This window comes from Staurois parvus, unplaced genomic scaffold, assembly GCF_062004578.1.
Source record: "Staurois parvus isolate SC_StPar_1 unplaced genomic scaffold, SC_StPar_1.0 ptg000204l, whole genome shotgun sequence".
Taxonomy (NCBI): domain Eukaryota; kingdom Metazoa; phylum Chordata; class Amphibia; order Anura; family Ranidae; genus Staurois; species Staurois parvus.
The window spans coordinates 2,924,680-2,941,726 of NW_028318000.1; positions in this window are offsets into that span (position 1 = coordinate 2,924,680).

The window sequence follows — 17,047 nt, forward strand, 5'->3', positions numbered from 1 at the left end:
AGTTTAGGTCTGAAGTATATTAATCCTCTTTTAACCACTTGAGCTCCAGAGGATTTACCCCCCTTAATGACCAGGCCTCTTTTTGCTACTCGGCGCTGCACTAATTCAACTGATCATTGCGTGGTCATGCAATGCTGCACCCAAACGAAATTTACGTCCTTTTTTTCACACAAATAGAGCTTTCTTTTGGTGGTATTTGATCATCTGTGCGCTTTTTATTTTTCACGCTATAAACAAAAAAGACCAAACATTTTGAAGAAAAACAATATTTTTTACTTTCAGCTATAAAAAATATATAGTAAACTCAAAGTTGGTTATAAATTTAGGCCAAAATGTATTCTGCTACATGTTTTTGGTAAAAAAAATCCCAATGAGTGTATATTGATTGCTTTGTGTGGAAGTTATAGTGTCTACAAACTATGGTATAAATACTGCAACTTACGCCATTTTTCTGCTATACAGCGCTGCGCTAGTTTAACGGACAATTGCGCGGTCATGCAATACGGTACATAAATGAAATTTACATCCTTTTTTTCCCCCACAAATTGAGATTTCTTTTGGTGGTATTTGATTGCCTGTGCGGTTTTTATTTTTTGCGCTATAAAAAAAAAGGCTGACAATTTTGAGGAAAAAAAAACTATATTTTGGACTTTTTGCTATAAAACATGTCCAGTAAAAAAAAAATGCAAAAATCAAATTTAGTCATACATTTCTGCCAAAATTCATTCTGCGACATGTCTTTGCTAAAAAAAAAAACAATACGTGTAAATTAATTGGTTTACGTGAAAGGTATAGCGTTTACAAATGGCGGGAAAGATACTGGGATTTTTAGGGGTTTTTTTACACTAATAATGGCGGCGATCAGTGAATTATGGCGGCGATCAGTGACTTATGGCAGTGACCAGCGACTTTTATGGCGGGACTGCGGGACTGCGGCGGACATTCTGACATTGGGGGTACTGACTTGGGGTCACTGACATCCCCAAAAACACTAATACAGTGATCAGTGCAAAAAGAAACACTGACACTGTACTAATGGCACTGGGGAGGAAGGGGTTAATTTTATTTTGCAGGGAAGGGTTATCTGAGTGAGGGGAGTGTTTTAATAGGGGGCGGGGGTGTGTGCTGCACAGGACACCGCTGATCGAGAGAGAGAAACTCTTCTGTCTCGATCAGCTCGTCCTCGAGCTGACAAGGAAGTGACAGACAGCACAGCTACTGCAGCTGTGCTCTCTGTCACTGTTTACTGCCGATCGCCGGGACATAGCCGCTAAGGACCAGCTGTGACCTGGCGACTGACATCCAGGACAGATAGGGCGGGACAGATAGGGCGGCGGCACGCCTCGCGCGCGCCCCCTATTTGTTTACAAAACACACGTTTTAAAACGTGGTTTTGCCTGCCAGTGCCGCCCTGCCGCCGTATTTCTACAGTGGCAGGGCGGCAAGTGGTTAAAGGATAAGTTCACCTTTCATAACATGTTACATGTTACACTCATATTCAGGGTGTAACATGTAACATGTTATAATCAGACCAACCCCAAATGGGGATCTTCTCTCTCTCCACTAGCTGTCAATTAAAAAAAAAAAGTGGCCGTGTCGCTCATTTACTGTGTTCTGTAAATGAGAAACTACAAGTCTCTACAGCCTTAGTGGCTGTCGGCTTGTAGTTCCCAATACATTACCACAGGGTATGGAGTGCCGTAGTAGTTCATTGAATCTTCCTGTCAGTATATCTACTTATTTGCTTGCCCGTACATCTCGTATGGGCAGCGTTGTGGCTGAGTGGTACATTTTATACTTCCTAACCAAGAGAAAGATGATATGTCATAAGGCGAGAAACATAAGTTAGCATTTTTTTAAAGTAGGCTTAGATTCAGCTACAGGTGTTAGCTGGTTCCAAGGTTTACCACTTCCCAACTTGTATGTACTTGAAAAAAAACACAAAACCATACATGGCAAGTCCAATAGGTTCCAATTAACTTTATTTGTCCAGCAGCAACTAAGAACACTACACCCCCATTTAAGGCACAATAAGTAGAAAGTAATTGGAATGCAGTTGTGAGTTTGTAAGGATTTCTAAAAGGTTTACAATATATAGAAAAGATTTGAAAAAGCATTATTTGTTTCCCCCAAGGTAAAATTTAAATATGTATTGGAATCCCGGAATGGTAAATATGTTGAAAACTACTGCATTTTTCACTCTTAGCAGTTAAGGTGCTTCTAGACACATAGCTGTGCCCTTCTTGTTTTATTGGAAAACAACATGAACACAGAGCTGCAGGGAATTACAGCATAAACATAATCCACTAAAGAGAACAATACGTTAGGAAAAACACCACCACCTTTTGTCAGAACTACAGGTCAGACCCCCATTCAACAACCATTTTTTTCAATCTTTTTTTTTTTATATCTTCAGACTTTGGTTTCGATTGTGGTTGCAATATATTAAAGTGTCCTTACTGCTTGTCTGTACTATCCACTTTTGGGTAGAAGATCTTTTAACTTTAGGTAAGCTGTTTTAATTTTTGTGCTTACACCTTTGTTTTTCTTCCCATGATGCTGGTTTAGGCTGTGGATAGAACAAAGCATATATGACAACAAGCACTGAAATGGAAAATGTGTGTGTGTGTGTGTGTGTGTTTGGGGGGGGGGGGGCATGAACTGCATAGCCAAACATTGCATATGCATCTATGCATGGTTTTCACTGGCCCTTTAAGGATCTGTCTGAGTGATATGGATGCCTCTGATTGGTTATAGCTGTGACACCTGGGCTAAAAGTGTGCCAAGCCTCTCTTAAAAGTGATATTAAAGGCAGATCTGTTTTTGTTTAAAAATAACACACATATCATACCTACTTGCTTTGTGCAGTGGTTTTGCACAGAGCAGCCCCTACCCTCCTCTTCTCTGGTCCCTCCGCTTGTGCTTCTGGCCTTTCCCTCTTGTTCGCTCTCTCCACATTGGCTCACTGGCTGTGATTGGCAGCAGCGAGAGTCAATGATTATGGCCGCTGTCTCGGCTAATAAGGGAGAGACCCGAGAGAGACAAGATTCTCATGCACATCGCTGGATTGCAATAGAGCTTAGGTAAGTATTAGGGGGTGCTAAAGGGCTGCTGCACACAAACCTTCAGCCTTTACAACCACTTTGAAGTGGAGCTCCACCCAGAAAGGGAAGTTTCACTTTAACCGGTTCCCAACCGTGCTATAGCTGAAGGACAGCTACAGCGCAGTTGGGTAATCCTGGGACGGCATCCATGGACGTCATTCCAGGACACGCCCCCCCGTGCGCCCCCAGCACACAGCTGATCACGGGGTATGGTAATCGGCTAATCACGTCAGGCTTTTACCACATGATCAGCTGTGTCTAATGACACAGCGATCACCGGGTAAATGCAGTTGCCAGTTATCGGCTGCATTTTCCTCACACTGTCACAGCATGAGGAAAGTACTGCCGAGAACTGGCAATTGTCAGCAAAGGGATCAACACTGATCATCAGAGCACTGATGAACAGTGCCCTGATGATCAATCCCCAGCAGTGCCGCCCACCTGTGCCCAACAGAGCCACCCACCTGTGCCCATCAGTGCCACCAGCCTGTGCCCTGCAGTGCCACCCATCAGTGCTGCCTATCAGTGCAGCATCATCAGTTCCAGTTCACCAGTGCAGCCTATCAGTACTGCCTATCCGCGCCCATCAGTGCTGCCTATCAGTGCCCATCAGTGCTTCCTATCAGTGCCCATCAGTGCTGCCTATCAGTGCAGCCTCATCAACGCACATTAGTGAAGGAGAAAAATTACCTGTTTTCAAAATGATACAAAGAAAAACTTTTTTTTTGCTCTTTTTTTAATTTATAGCGAAAAAAATAAAACACCCAGTTGCGATTAAATACCACCAAAAGAAAGCTCTATTTGTGTGAAAAAAATTATGCAAATTTCATATGGGTACAGTGTTGCATGAGTGCGCATTTGTCATTCAAAGTGCGTCAGCACTGAAAGCTGAAAATTGGCCTGGGCAGGAAGGGGGATAAGTGCCCGATAGGTGAATGGTTAAGACATCCTCCCCTCTCCTCTGCCTAACTTGGCATGTAATTTTGGATGGGGGAGCAGGTACCTAGTTTTGACAGGTATCCACTTTCACTTTCACTTGCGATTCAAGTTCTCCTTCCCCTGTCTTCAGCTCTGCACATGCATGTGCAGTGGGCAGACGGCTGCGAATCCAAAAGCCGGTTGCCCACAGTTAGGATGTCGGCCCCGGGAACCCAAAGCCTAGTGAAGAATTAGTCTGGGTGAGTACGCCGCTGGATTCTTAAACAGGTACATGTCCATTTATTAAAAGTCAGCAGGTACAGGATTTGTAGCAGCTGACTTTAATTTTTTTTTAACAGAATAAACCTCCTCTTTAAGTAAAGTAAGTAGCTGCTACAACCATCTATGACCTGCACTCCTTTTCCCATGATTCCTGGCCAGCTGTACAGCAGAATCCTCCTGACGCATGACTACTTGCACTAAAGTATATTACCAGATGACCAATCAGCAACATAACACCATCCCAAAAAAAATTATGGTGTCAGTCTGAGAGACTGTCACAATGTGAAATATTTTGCAAATGCAAAGTGTTAAAGTGGAACTTAATTTTTTCAATCAACATTGACTATTTTTAATCCTTATGCTGCTCGCATTAGTAAATAGAAAGGAAAGTATATCATAATTACTTGTTTTAAACTTTTTTTTAGATTTCTTCAGGTACTTCCTGGTTTCCCTGCTTAGATAAATGGTGTCATACATCGCAGGAGTCTTCAGGAGGAGAGGAGGGGTTTTCTCAGCTAACCACACACTCCAGCCTGCATGCCTGAGTTAAGGGCAAACAGATTCCAAGAAGTAAATGCTACATGAATCATCTGCCCTTACTCAGGATGGCCACAGCTAGAAATGCTAAGAGGTGTTTTTTTTTAAGGTGATTTTTCAGCAAAATAAAGGATGGAGACATTTACAGAGGGTGAGTTTGCTTTGATTATTAAAAATGAGTTAAATAACATTTTTGCTTTGTGCTGCTCAGATGCAATGTAGTTCCAGGTTAAGTGTTTTGTTCAAATAAAATGCTAAAATCTATTTTAATTTTACGTTGTAACATTACAAAATCTTGACAAGTCTAAAAAATATACATACATTGTAGAAATATAAATACATGGTAGTCATGTGTTTATATGTTATGTAATGCCCGCTTGTAAATGCCCTTATGTACAGATAATAGTTTCTACTTATATAGGGTGTCAGTAAATGAGTTGTGTTTCGATTCGTAGTTTTGAGTGAAAGCTTTCGAAAAAAGCAATATGAAGTAATTCTGAATCATGTAATATTCCCTTTCTTGATAGCTTTATATTTATGAAAAAGTACAGTACTTACAGCACTCATTAATCTGTACATAAGAAAGGTAAGAATAGCAGTAGACAGTTTTATGCACCAGTTTAAGGATTTTGATTTAGAATAATGCCTGTTATTTAGCAATTGCTGAGTGCCAGATGGTTGCTTTGGTTCATTTCAAAGACATGTTTAAAACATTTAATAATACCTTTTCTGCTCCTTATCAGAACTTGTTAAAAAGAACAATGCATCATATAAATTAAAATAAACTTTTTAAAGTGAACCTGTGCCCATTGTATGGTGGTAAACTTCTTGAAAAAAAGGAAAGCTCACATCTGCATAAACTTTAACCACTTGCCCTCCTGAGGATTTACCCCCCTTAACCATTAGCCTCCCGGCCAATGGCCGTTTGGCGGCTTCAGATGTGTCTCTTCACTCCGGGTGCACGCCATTTGGCGTGCTCCCGCACATGCGCCGTTTGCGCTAATGCAGAGTGGCGCAGCAGTGCGATCTGTCACCGGCCGTGCACCTCGGACACGGCCGATGACAGATCCGAGTACCGGCTCCCGTTGCTGGTACCATGTGACCTGCTGTGACCAATCACAGCAGGTCACATGACAGTTGTATACAATGGATGGCTTCATTCATGATGCCATCCATTGTATACTAGTGCCTAGCTGTGAATGGTCACAGCTAATCACATGCACATGTCATGTGATTAGCTGTGACCAAATCACAGCTAAGCACAAAAAAAAAAAAAAAAAAAAAAAAAAGCTGAATGAATCGATTTCATTCAGGTAAATGCTTGCTTATAGCAAAGTAATTCTTTGCTATAAGCAAATTGTGTAAAAAAAAAAAAAAAAATACTGATCACTTCCCCAAAGTAGTACAATGTTACTATGGTAACATTGTACTACTTTGGTCATAGTAAAATATTTAAAAAAAATCTTAAAAAAAATAAAAAAAATGTAATAAAAAATTAAATATAATAAAAAATAAAAAAAATTAAAAAAAAAATATATATATTTTTTTTCATACTGTCACCAGTCAGTGTCCCTGTTAACCGCCATGCCAGTTATATGATGACGCTGTACTGCACTGGTGACAGTATGTAAAAAAAAAATAGTGAAAATAATTTTTTTCATTTTTTCATTTTCCGAAAAATTATGACAAAAAAATACAACTTTAAAAAACTCGCCATGCCTCTCATGAAGTACATCGGACTGTCTACTCTGCAAAAAGGGGTCATTTGTGGGATATCTGTACTGTTCTGACATTCTTGGACCTCAAGAAATTAGATTGGCTGTCAGTACTTCAGGATTGATCAATTTTCAGATCTATACCATAGTTTGTGAACTCTATAACCTTCCTAAAAACTAAAAAATACATCCTAATTTGGGTTATTTTCACCAAAGACATGTAGCAGAGTACATCTCAGCCTAAATTTATGAAGAACAATTATTTATTTGTAAACTTTTATAACAGAAACAAAGAAAAATAGTTTTTTTTTTCAAAATTTTTGGTCTTTTTTTGTTAATTTAGAAAAAAATAAAAACCCCAGCGGTGATTAAATACCACCAAAAGAAAGCTCTAGTTGTGTGAATAAAATGATAAAATTTTAGTTTGGGTACAGTGTTGTATGACCGCGCAATTGTCATTCAAAGTGTGAGAGCGCTGAAACCTGAAAAATGGCCTGGCCAGGAAGGGGTAAAATTGCACGGTATTGAAACGGTTAATGACCAGGCCTCTTTTTGCTATTTGGCGCTGCACTAATTCAACTGATAATTGCGCGGTCATGCAATGCTGCACCCAAACAAAATTTACGTCCTTTTTTTCACACAAATAGAGCTTTCTTTTGGTGGTATTTGATCACCTGTGTGCTTTTTATTTTTCACGCTATATACAAAAAAATACCAACAATTCTAAAGAAAAACTGTATTTTTTAATTTCAGCTATAAAAAATATATAGTAAACTCAAAGTTGGTTATAAACTTAGGCCAAAATGTATTCTGCTACATGTGTTTGGTAAAAAAAATACCAATAAGTGTATATTGATTGCTTTGTGTGAAAGTTATAGCGTCTACAAACTATGGTATAGATACTGCAATTTACGCCTTTTTTTGCTATGCAGCGCTGCGCTAGTTTAACGGACAATTGCGTGGTCATGCAATATGGTACATAAATGAAATTTATTTCCTTTTTTCACACAAATAGAGCTTTCTTTCGGTGGTATTTGATCGCCTGTGCATTTTTTATTTTTTGCGCTATAAAAAAAAAAGCTGACAATTTTGAGAAAAAAAAACAATATTTTGGACTTTTTGCTATAAAACATGTCCAGTAAAAAAATTTAAAAATCAAATTACGTCATAAATTTCGGCCAAAATGCATTCTGTGACATGTCTTTGCTAAAAAAAAACCCCAATACATGTAAATTAATTGGTTTACGTGAAAGTTATAGCGTTTACAAATGGCGGGAAAGATACTCAGATTTTTAATTTTTTTTTATACTAATAATGGCGGCGATCAGCGACTTATGGCGGCGATCAGTGACTTATGGCGGCGATCAGCGACTTATGGCGGGACTGCGGGACTGCAGCGGACATTCTGACACTGGGGGAGAACTGATTTGGGGTCACTGACATCCCCAGTGACACCAATACAGTGATCAGTGCAAAAAAAAAAAACACTGACACTGTACTAATGGCACTGGGGAGGAAGGGGTTAACTTTTTTATTCACTGAAAGGGTTAACTGTGTGAGGGGAGTGTTTTACTAGGGGGCGGGGGTGTGTACTGCACGGGGACATGCTGATCGGGAGAGATAAACTCTTCTCTCCAGATCAGCGTGTCAGGAGCTGTCAGGGATCTTACAGAAAGCAGATCTACTGCAGCCCTGCTCTCTGTCAGTGATTGCCGCTAATCGGCGGGACACAGCCGGTAATGACCGGCCGTGACCCGGAGACTGACACCCGCGGCCGGAATCGGCGGTGCAGGTAGGGCGGCGGCATGCCTCATGCGTGCCCCCTACCTGTTTTGCAAAAGCCCATTTTAAAACGTGCTTTTGCCCAGCCGTGCCGCCCTGCCGCCGTATTTCTACAGTGGCTGGGCGGCAAGTGGTTAAGTGTCTTGAAAGCCCAAGAACTTGGCTAGTTATTTTTATCACATCAATGTGCATGTCAAGCTTTATCTAGCGAACCCCCTTCCCGCTGCCCATCAAATTGAGCTCTCAGGACCACCAAGGAACTTTGGAAGCAATATAAAGGAATGTGCAGGCACACACTAAGATCATAGTAAAATACATTATACTGCCAGCTTCAGCAAAAACCAATTATTTATTACTATGTTACTTGACTCTTCAAAGCAAACAAAGCTTTGTGTGCACTTAATCAGAAATTAATAAAATAAATCAATTAGGGTTCTGGTGTCTATTTAGCCCAGGACTCCAGCACTGTAAACCAAGAGTGCTGACTACTTAGCCAGCCCACAGCTGTGAAATGACTTTTTTTGGGACCAATGTTGTAAGATTTCCAATACTTAAATACACATTTACAGTGTTTCAGTACCTTCACCTGTAAATTGAGGATGGACTGTTGCTGGTTATCTTTCAATAGCTGGGCACAAGTCAGCAACATGTAAATCAAAGTGAAGGCACACATTTACAGGGATTAGTATACGAACTACCATTTTTTGAAAGTGGGGTCAACAATGCAAGCCATCAATAAAGGTTTCCTTAAGGTATATACCTGTAATTTATGCCTGTCATTTGTGATACGCTGTTGTAGGATGCATGGTAACACAACACATTACATTGCAGTGGCATTCATTTTGAATGGCACCCCATAGCACTAAGGCAACTCACCTCTAATGCACATGTATTGCAGTGCACTGCAGTACATGTTAACACACGACCATGCATTGTGGCCAACCTTTTATTCATTCTGGGTACACATGTTAATGTGAGACATAACACACATTAACACACGTCACACAAGGGGCCCTGAAAGCTATATTTTGACCAAATATTGCTATATTTGCTTAGGAAATCCTTTGAGGGGCCCCACATCCTAACCTGAATAGTAGCCCCAAACAGTTGTTATCTGTTCCCTGACATTATCTGGTGATCTCACTGGTTACAATTCCCTGCTTACTTAAGAAAAACAAATCTTTAGCCCTGTGCCATTGTTATGGTGGCACATGGCTCCATGCTCAACTGGCAACTAAGGTGCATTGTTTACAGGATGCTCTGGCTGTCTGCTTCACTTGCATGCAGCAATCAGGTAAATGTATGTTGGTAGCCTTTCCTGAAAACAGTGCAACTAGCATCTATTAAATGTAGTTTGTGATCGACCTGCCATGCTCCTTATTATCTGGTTGTTGACTGTTCTATAGAAGCTTGCTTTTCAATTTATGGAAACACACTACTAGACAGTTTGCCTTGGCAGTGGGACTTGACATCCTCTGGTAACATAATGCCTCTGGGATATGGAGAATCTTTAGTGGTGGCCATAGGGGTCTTCTCTACAATATTGTGTCACCTGGTTCAAATAAAATTTCACTGTGGAGCAAGTCACCCATAAATTTCACAGCACAGGTAGTAAAGTTGCGCAAGGTATTGTGTCTGCAGCTCAGCTCACCCTATTCTTCCATCTCAGAGCATCTGCCTTGTTTTTACATTAGTGATTAGAAGGCTGGAAAGCTTCCAAGTTATTGCTACATGGTTAGAGAAGAGTGAGCTGAGTAACTGAGAGAAGAACTTGAAGAATGTATGATCTTCTTCTCTGAATGTTAAGGCTTGGTTCACACTGCTGTGATTCCAAAGTTGTGTGACTTGCTTGTGATTCCTTTGCGCCTTTATTACAACTTGCTTCTGACTTTTGTGATCTAAAATTGCACTCTATAGCATTCCACTCACACCAAAGTCGCAGAAAAGTAGTGCAGGGATCTTTTAATGGTAGCTGCGACTTGTGTTGCATTGATTATGATGGCACCCATTGAAATTAATGTGTTTTAACCTGCCACGTGACTTTATGTGACATAAGTGACAGCAGTGTGAACCGGGGCTAAGGGATGAATTGCTCATCAACAGTGCCCGCAGCTAAATAGGTTACAGAATGCTTAGTTTAATAATCATTTACTGCTTGTTACGTCTATGTAGACAATTGAATGCCCATATCCTGGCCACAGGTTCCTCTAATGTTCACATTTGACTGGAATATACCATTGCATTTTAATTTGTGTTTTGATGGAAGAAATATATTGTAGGTATGGTGGTGGTGGTGGAGCACTATACTAAAATTTGGCACAGGGTGCTGTGTAACCTAAAACCAGTTTTGTTCTCACACTGCTGTTTTATTTTTGCCCAGTCAGCGATCTTCTTAACACTGCATGCATAGATTATTACTTACAATTAGACGTATCTTGTCATATAACATTATGATGATCTATTATTTGAGAAGGACAATTTACTGATTAAAGGATGGTGCAAGTAATGTTCTAATGAGTCCACAGTGACTATTTAAAGGAAACTTTAGAAAAGAACTCTTTATATGCTCCATAATAATGTGCAAATTATTCCAATTGAATAACGTGAGCAGAATTCAGCAGCATAAATCTCGCTAATTCTTATCATGGGGTACATTTTGTATGTTTTATAGCACATGCAGAACTTTAATTTACCGAATTTTGGAATGCTCACATTCCCGCTAGCAGCTCTAAACATGCTGAATGGAGCAATTAACTAGAGGAAGCAGTTAGAGATAATATTAATTGCAGGATTATCATATATCTGTGATTCTCATGTAAGCTGTTAGGTCTAAGAAAATTAAATATTAAAAAAAAAAAATAATGAAAAAAAAATGAAATAAAAAATAAATTGTAGTACTAATTGGTAACAGTAAAAAATATAAACCACTAAACCAAATACCTAGGAAATAACAAATAAAGACAGTTGCTATACTTAAAGCTGTCTTTATTTAAAATTAATATTTATATATAGCATGTAAATTCACAGAAAATCAATACATTTATTCAAGAGAATCAATCTATCAGCTCTTATACTAACTGTGAACAGTTAATAGCAGTCAAATCCACTTTACAATCTAATAAAAGCACAACTGTTTACCAAATCAATACACAACTGTTGTCCAATGCACTTTCCAGTCAGAATAGAAACAGAAACTTTGAAAGGCATAAAGGAAACACAATCTAATTGTGCTATTCATCTAGGCATATTGATTTTACCTCATGTTTGTCCTCTGGATCTCTAGCATTCATATTCAGCTTCCTGTCTAAAGGTCCCTTTACCTCTGCACTTATTCTTTTGCCCTTACTGTAGGTCTAAAGGCAATACTCCCTACTCCTTCAGCTGTTCACACTTCTGATGAAAGAATTTGTTCTGAAGAGAAATAGCAGCTAAATGATTCACTTTTATTGAAGTTGCTTTGTAAAGTGAACCTTATGTGGCCTAAAAATTTGGTAATAGTTTGAGCTACATGCAAATGCAAATATGTGTTGATCTGAAAATTCATGTTGTGTCCTTGTGAAGCCTGAGGTCTTAGGCCAACATTGGAGCTTTGAGTTCTCTTTAAGGCTAGGTTAAGCTGAACTTGCAAAACCCTATACCCAAGTCATTCAACTGCCAACAACCAGAATCTCAGTGAACATAAGAGACCTATCACTGGGGAATGCCATTCATTTTTTAACCAACTATGCTTGCCTTGAGCAGTTTTTAGACCAGATATGGCTCAAATTAATACCTTAGCACCCAACCTGCAGCCTGGGACAGCATGCAGCAATTTGGGACTAATTTTGTGACCCTTACAATTTAACATCATGTTTTAATGAATTTTAAAACAGAAGTTTGGAAATAAAAAAAACGTAAACAATTATACTCATCTAGATTACTGCAGCACCGATCCCAGCTGCATTTGTCCCCTACCAGCTGTACACTGAGAACTGAGTGATTAAAGACCACTGATTTCTCAGTTCTCTGTCTTCAATCTTCAGACTGTCAGTCTCTGGCTCTCTGCTCTGCATTTGAGTACTACTAAACACATTCTTTATTGTTTCAGCTGTCAGTGGGGTTTCCCACTGACAGCTGAATGTACAAAGAATTGCCAGCAAAAGAAATGCGTGCCCCCCCCCCCCATCCGTACCAGGTTCTTTGGGTCTGGTATGGATGTTGAGGGGAACCTTCACGCCAAAATTAAAAGATTTGAGGGGAACCTCCAAAATCCAGACCCTTATCTGAGCATGTAGCCATGAGACCAGTGAATCTGGTTATTGTTACCACAACATCCAGATGACACCAGATTTGAAGTAAACCAGAGATAGACTACTTTATTTGAACACGGATACAAGATATATACACTCAGGGGACAATCCCCCCTCCCTGCATAATGACACAGGGTGGGGCAATCTACATTTAGTAACAAGAGACACACAGGTATTCAAACTTCACACCAGCAGACAGTCCCATCAAGGAGGGAGGGCTGCTGGAGACATCCCCCCACTAAGCTAATACACATAAACACATACATCCCATAATAGTTTGCTCCCAGACAAACAATAGAACAATGGGATGAAGCCACACAACATTAAACAATCAACAACCCCCACCCCACCTATCTCCTAAACATGTCTACACAGTCTGAGACAAAGCCCACCGAATATTAGGACAGATCACCCTGTAACCCTAACAGGCACAGGGTGATTTACACATAAGAGGGATATGGGGAGCTGAGACAGGGGTCTCCCCACCTCTCCAAAGTGAGCTGGGTTCCATTGGCCCCCAACCCAAACTGACTCCCGTCACACTCCTTCCCCCAAAGCACCTTGTTCCCATGTTGATGGGGACAAGGGCCTTTTCTCCACAACTATGACTGGTGGTTCTCAGCGTTTTCAGGTGGGGGCTTATCAGAATCTGGAAGCCCCCTTTAACAAGGGGCCCTCAGATCCCAGCCCCACCCATGTAAATGCGTATGGGGTACAAGGTACCGTTACCCATTCACAAAAAAAAGTGTAGTGTAAAAATAACAGGAGACAGTCTTTGACAAGTCCTTTATTAAAAATAAAAAATTTTGAAAATGTCCCTCAAGTAGGTCTAACATTAATTACGAGGCCCGCCTGCAACGCTGACCTGAAAAAAAAATGCTCCACTCCACTTTTAATAAAATTGGACAAGAAAAACCCCTTAAAAGAAGAAAATGGAGTGGAGTGTCCTTAAAGTAGTAGTAAACCACGAATGAAAAAAAAAATGGTCCTCCCACAGAGTAAAGTCATAATGTGCAAGTATGCAGAACATACTTGCACATCATGACAGACTTACCTGAGAAACAGGTCCCTCCAGCAGCGCTCTGTCACTGCTGACAGGGAATACAACTTTACCCAGTCTTCCTTCCGGGTTCATCAGCTCTGGCTGTTTGAATGGCCCAGTCTCGATTACACCAATCCTGTAAATGCGCACGGTGAGAGCACAGTGCCCATGTGTCGGTGACATCACCAGCTGCTTCACATGTAAATATTTTCTAAACAGTGCATGTTTAGGAGATATTCAAGGTACCTACAGGTAAGCTTTATCATAGTACAAAAAATTTACTCCCACTTTAAAAGCTCTATCTCTTGAAGTTAGTTATCACAACAGAATATAACTATCAATATTTATATGTTAAAATACTGCAAATTGTTGATCCAAGCAGTATCCAACTGGTATCCAATTTTTCTTAATAAGGGTTTTTTACCTTCCACTTGTTTAATCATGGGTTTAGGGTCCTGTGGAAGCAGGTTTTTTTATTTATTGTCTATTAGTTGAATTTGTTGTATTTTTTCATTCTTACTTACTATGTAATTATCTAATTTAAACCCATTTTGTCCATTTCTAATGTATGAGGTCCTTTATTTTACATTGTATAGGAATCAAAGGGTAATATGAGCTTGGAATACGGTGTGTTAAATATTCAGGTTTACATATAGATCCAGCAAAGCTAACAACTCTTTCTAAGATGCAAAACCAAGCTACTGAGATTTCTCAAGGGTCCACTAAAGTTGCAACATTCATCTGAAATGAAAATTGCCAAATTATGCCTGTTTATTGAATTATTGATGAACAGCTACATGACTTTTTACCACCCAACAATTTCCTATACTCTAAACAATATTTATTTAAAAATGCAATTTCTTACTGCTTCACTGTGCCTGGAATTTACAGAAAAACACCAAGTAACTTTGTAGAATTAGAAAACTAAAATCTTAGTCCACTTATGTTTGCCATTAGACAAACACAATAAATATATTGCTGAAAATAATTAAAGGAACACTTTGAAAACACATCAGATCTCAATGGGGGAAAATATCATGCTGGATATCTATACTGATATGGACTGGGTAATGTGTTAGGAACGTAAAGATCCATCATTTTATAGAAATGAAAAATTTACCAAACTACAGAGGACTGAATTCAAGGACACCGGAAAAATCGAAGTGAAAAAATAATGCAGCAGGCTAGTCCATTTGGCTGAAATTGCATTGCAGCAACTCCAAATGGTACTCAATAGTCTGTATGGCCCCCACATGCTTGTATGCATGCCTGACAACATTGGAGCATGCTCCTAATGAGATGATGGATGGTGTCCTGGGGTATTTCCTCCCAGCTCTGGACCAGGGCATCACTGAGCTCCTGGACAGTCTGTGGTGCAACCTGGTGGCGTCAGATGGTCCGAAACATGAGATCACAGAGGTGTTCTACTGGATTTAGGTCAGGCGAGCATGGAGGCAATTCAATGGTATCAATTCCTTCATCCTCCATGAACTGCCTGCAAACTCTTGCCACATGAGGCCGGGCATTGCTGTGCACCAGGAGGAACCCAGGACCAGCACCAGCGTAGGATTTGACAATGGGTCCAAGGATTTCATCCCGATACCTAATGGCAGTCAAGGTGCCATTGTCTAGCCTGTAGAGGTTTGTGCATCCCTCGATGGATATGCCTCCCCAGACCATCACTGACCCATCACCACAATTGTCATACTGAACGATGTTACAGGCAGCATAATGTCCTCCATGGCTTCTCCAGACCCTTCCACGTCTGTCAAATGTGCTCAGGGTGAACCTGCTCTCATCTGTAAAAAGCAGAGGGCGCCAGTAATAGACCTGCACATTCTGGTGTTCAATGGCAAATGCCAATCAAGCTCTGTGGTTCCGGGCAGTGAGCACAGGGCCTCAGGGCACCCTCATGAAGTCTGTTTTGATTGTTTGGTCAGAGAAATTCACATCAGTGGCCAGCTGGAGGTCATTTTGCAGGGCTCTGGCAGTGCTCATCTTGTTCCTCCTTGCACAAAGGAGCAGGTACCAGTCCTGCTGATGGGTTAAGGAGCTCCTACGGCCCTATCCAGTTCTCCTGGAGTAATTTCCTGTCTCTGGGAATCTCCTCCATGCTTTTGAGACTGTACTGGGAGACACAGCAAACCTTCTGGGAATGACACATATTGATGTGCTATCCTGGAGGAGTTAAACTTCCTGTGCAACCACTGTAGGTTCCATGTATTGCCTCATGCTACCAGCAGTGAAACTGACCCTAGCCAAAAGCAAAACTAGTGAAAAATATTCAGAAAAGATGAGTAGGCAAAAAAAATGCCAGTGGCCTCCACCTGTAAAACCATTCCTGTTTTGGGAGTCATCTCATTGTTGCCCATCTAGTGCACCTGTTGTTAATTTCATTAACACCAAAGCAGCTGAAACCGATTAGCAACCCTCTCTGCTACTTAACTGACCAGATCAATATCCCAGGAGTTTAACTGACATGATGCTATACTCTGATTAAAAAGTGTTCCTTTAATTTTTTTGAGCAGCGTATACCATATGTAGTATTCACTATCTGTAGACTTTGTCTGTAAACACCTTGCAGTTTCTAATACCATTCTTTACATAAATGTAAAAAAAAAAAATCCAGAAGTAGAAATGACTGTGATAGGTTATATAATAAAGGAATATTGGAATATTTTACACAAGCTAACAGTGAGGATTATGTTTTTAACATGTGGATTCATTTAATGATAAAGATTTAAAATGTCCTTTTCATACAGTATAACCACTTTAACTTATCCATGCCATTATTAAATACAGAATGTCAAATGTAACATAAAAATAAGTAGTATATATACTGTAAGAGACCCTAATACTGTAGTACATAAGCACTAGGTGTAGCAAGCGTACACACAGAGATGGACACGGTCCAACCATTTTGCTCCAAACCTCCATCTTGTAGACCTTTCTCCCCTTCTTTGATCACCCCCCCTCCCTCTCTGTTGAGTGACATGTGGTCAGTGTGTGTTGGCAGAGGTCACAGGCAGCCAAAGCACAGCTCCAAGCTATAAAACCCCCAGGGGAGCTGGGGCCTAGCTGTCTAAGAAACTATGCAATCTGGCATATCGTAAAAGTATAAAACAAGTCCCTCACTGAACTTCAAAAGACCTTCCAAGGGGTTGTAAAGATAGACTTACTTTTAAAATCTCACTTTTTCATATAAGTTGATATCTTCACGTAGGACATAATTACCTAAACATGGAGCCCATATTCGGAAGGCTCAATTTGAGACCATTACACCCCTAAACTGGCATACATAGAAAAGCAGAAAAGTATATCTCCTGAACCATTCAAGTGTATATGATATGTTTTATCTCTAACCATTCCGCAGCTGCG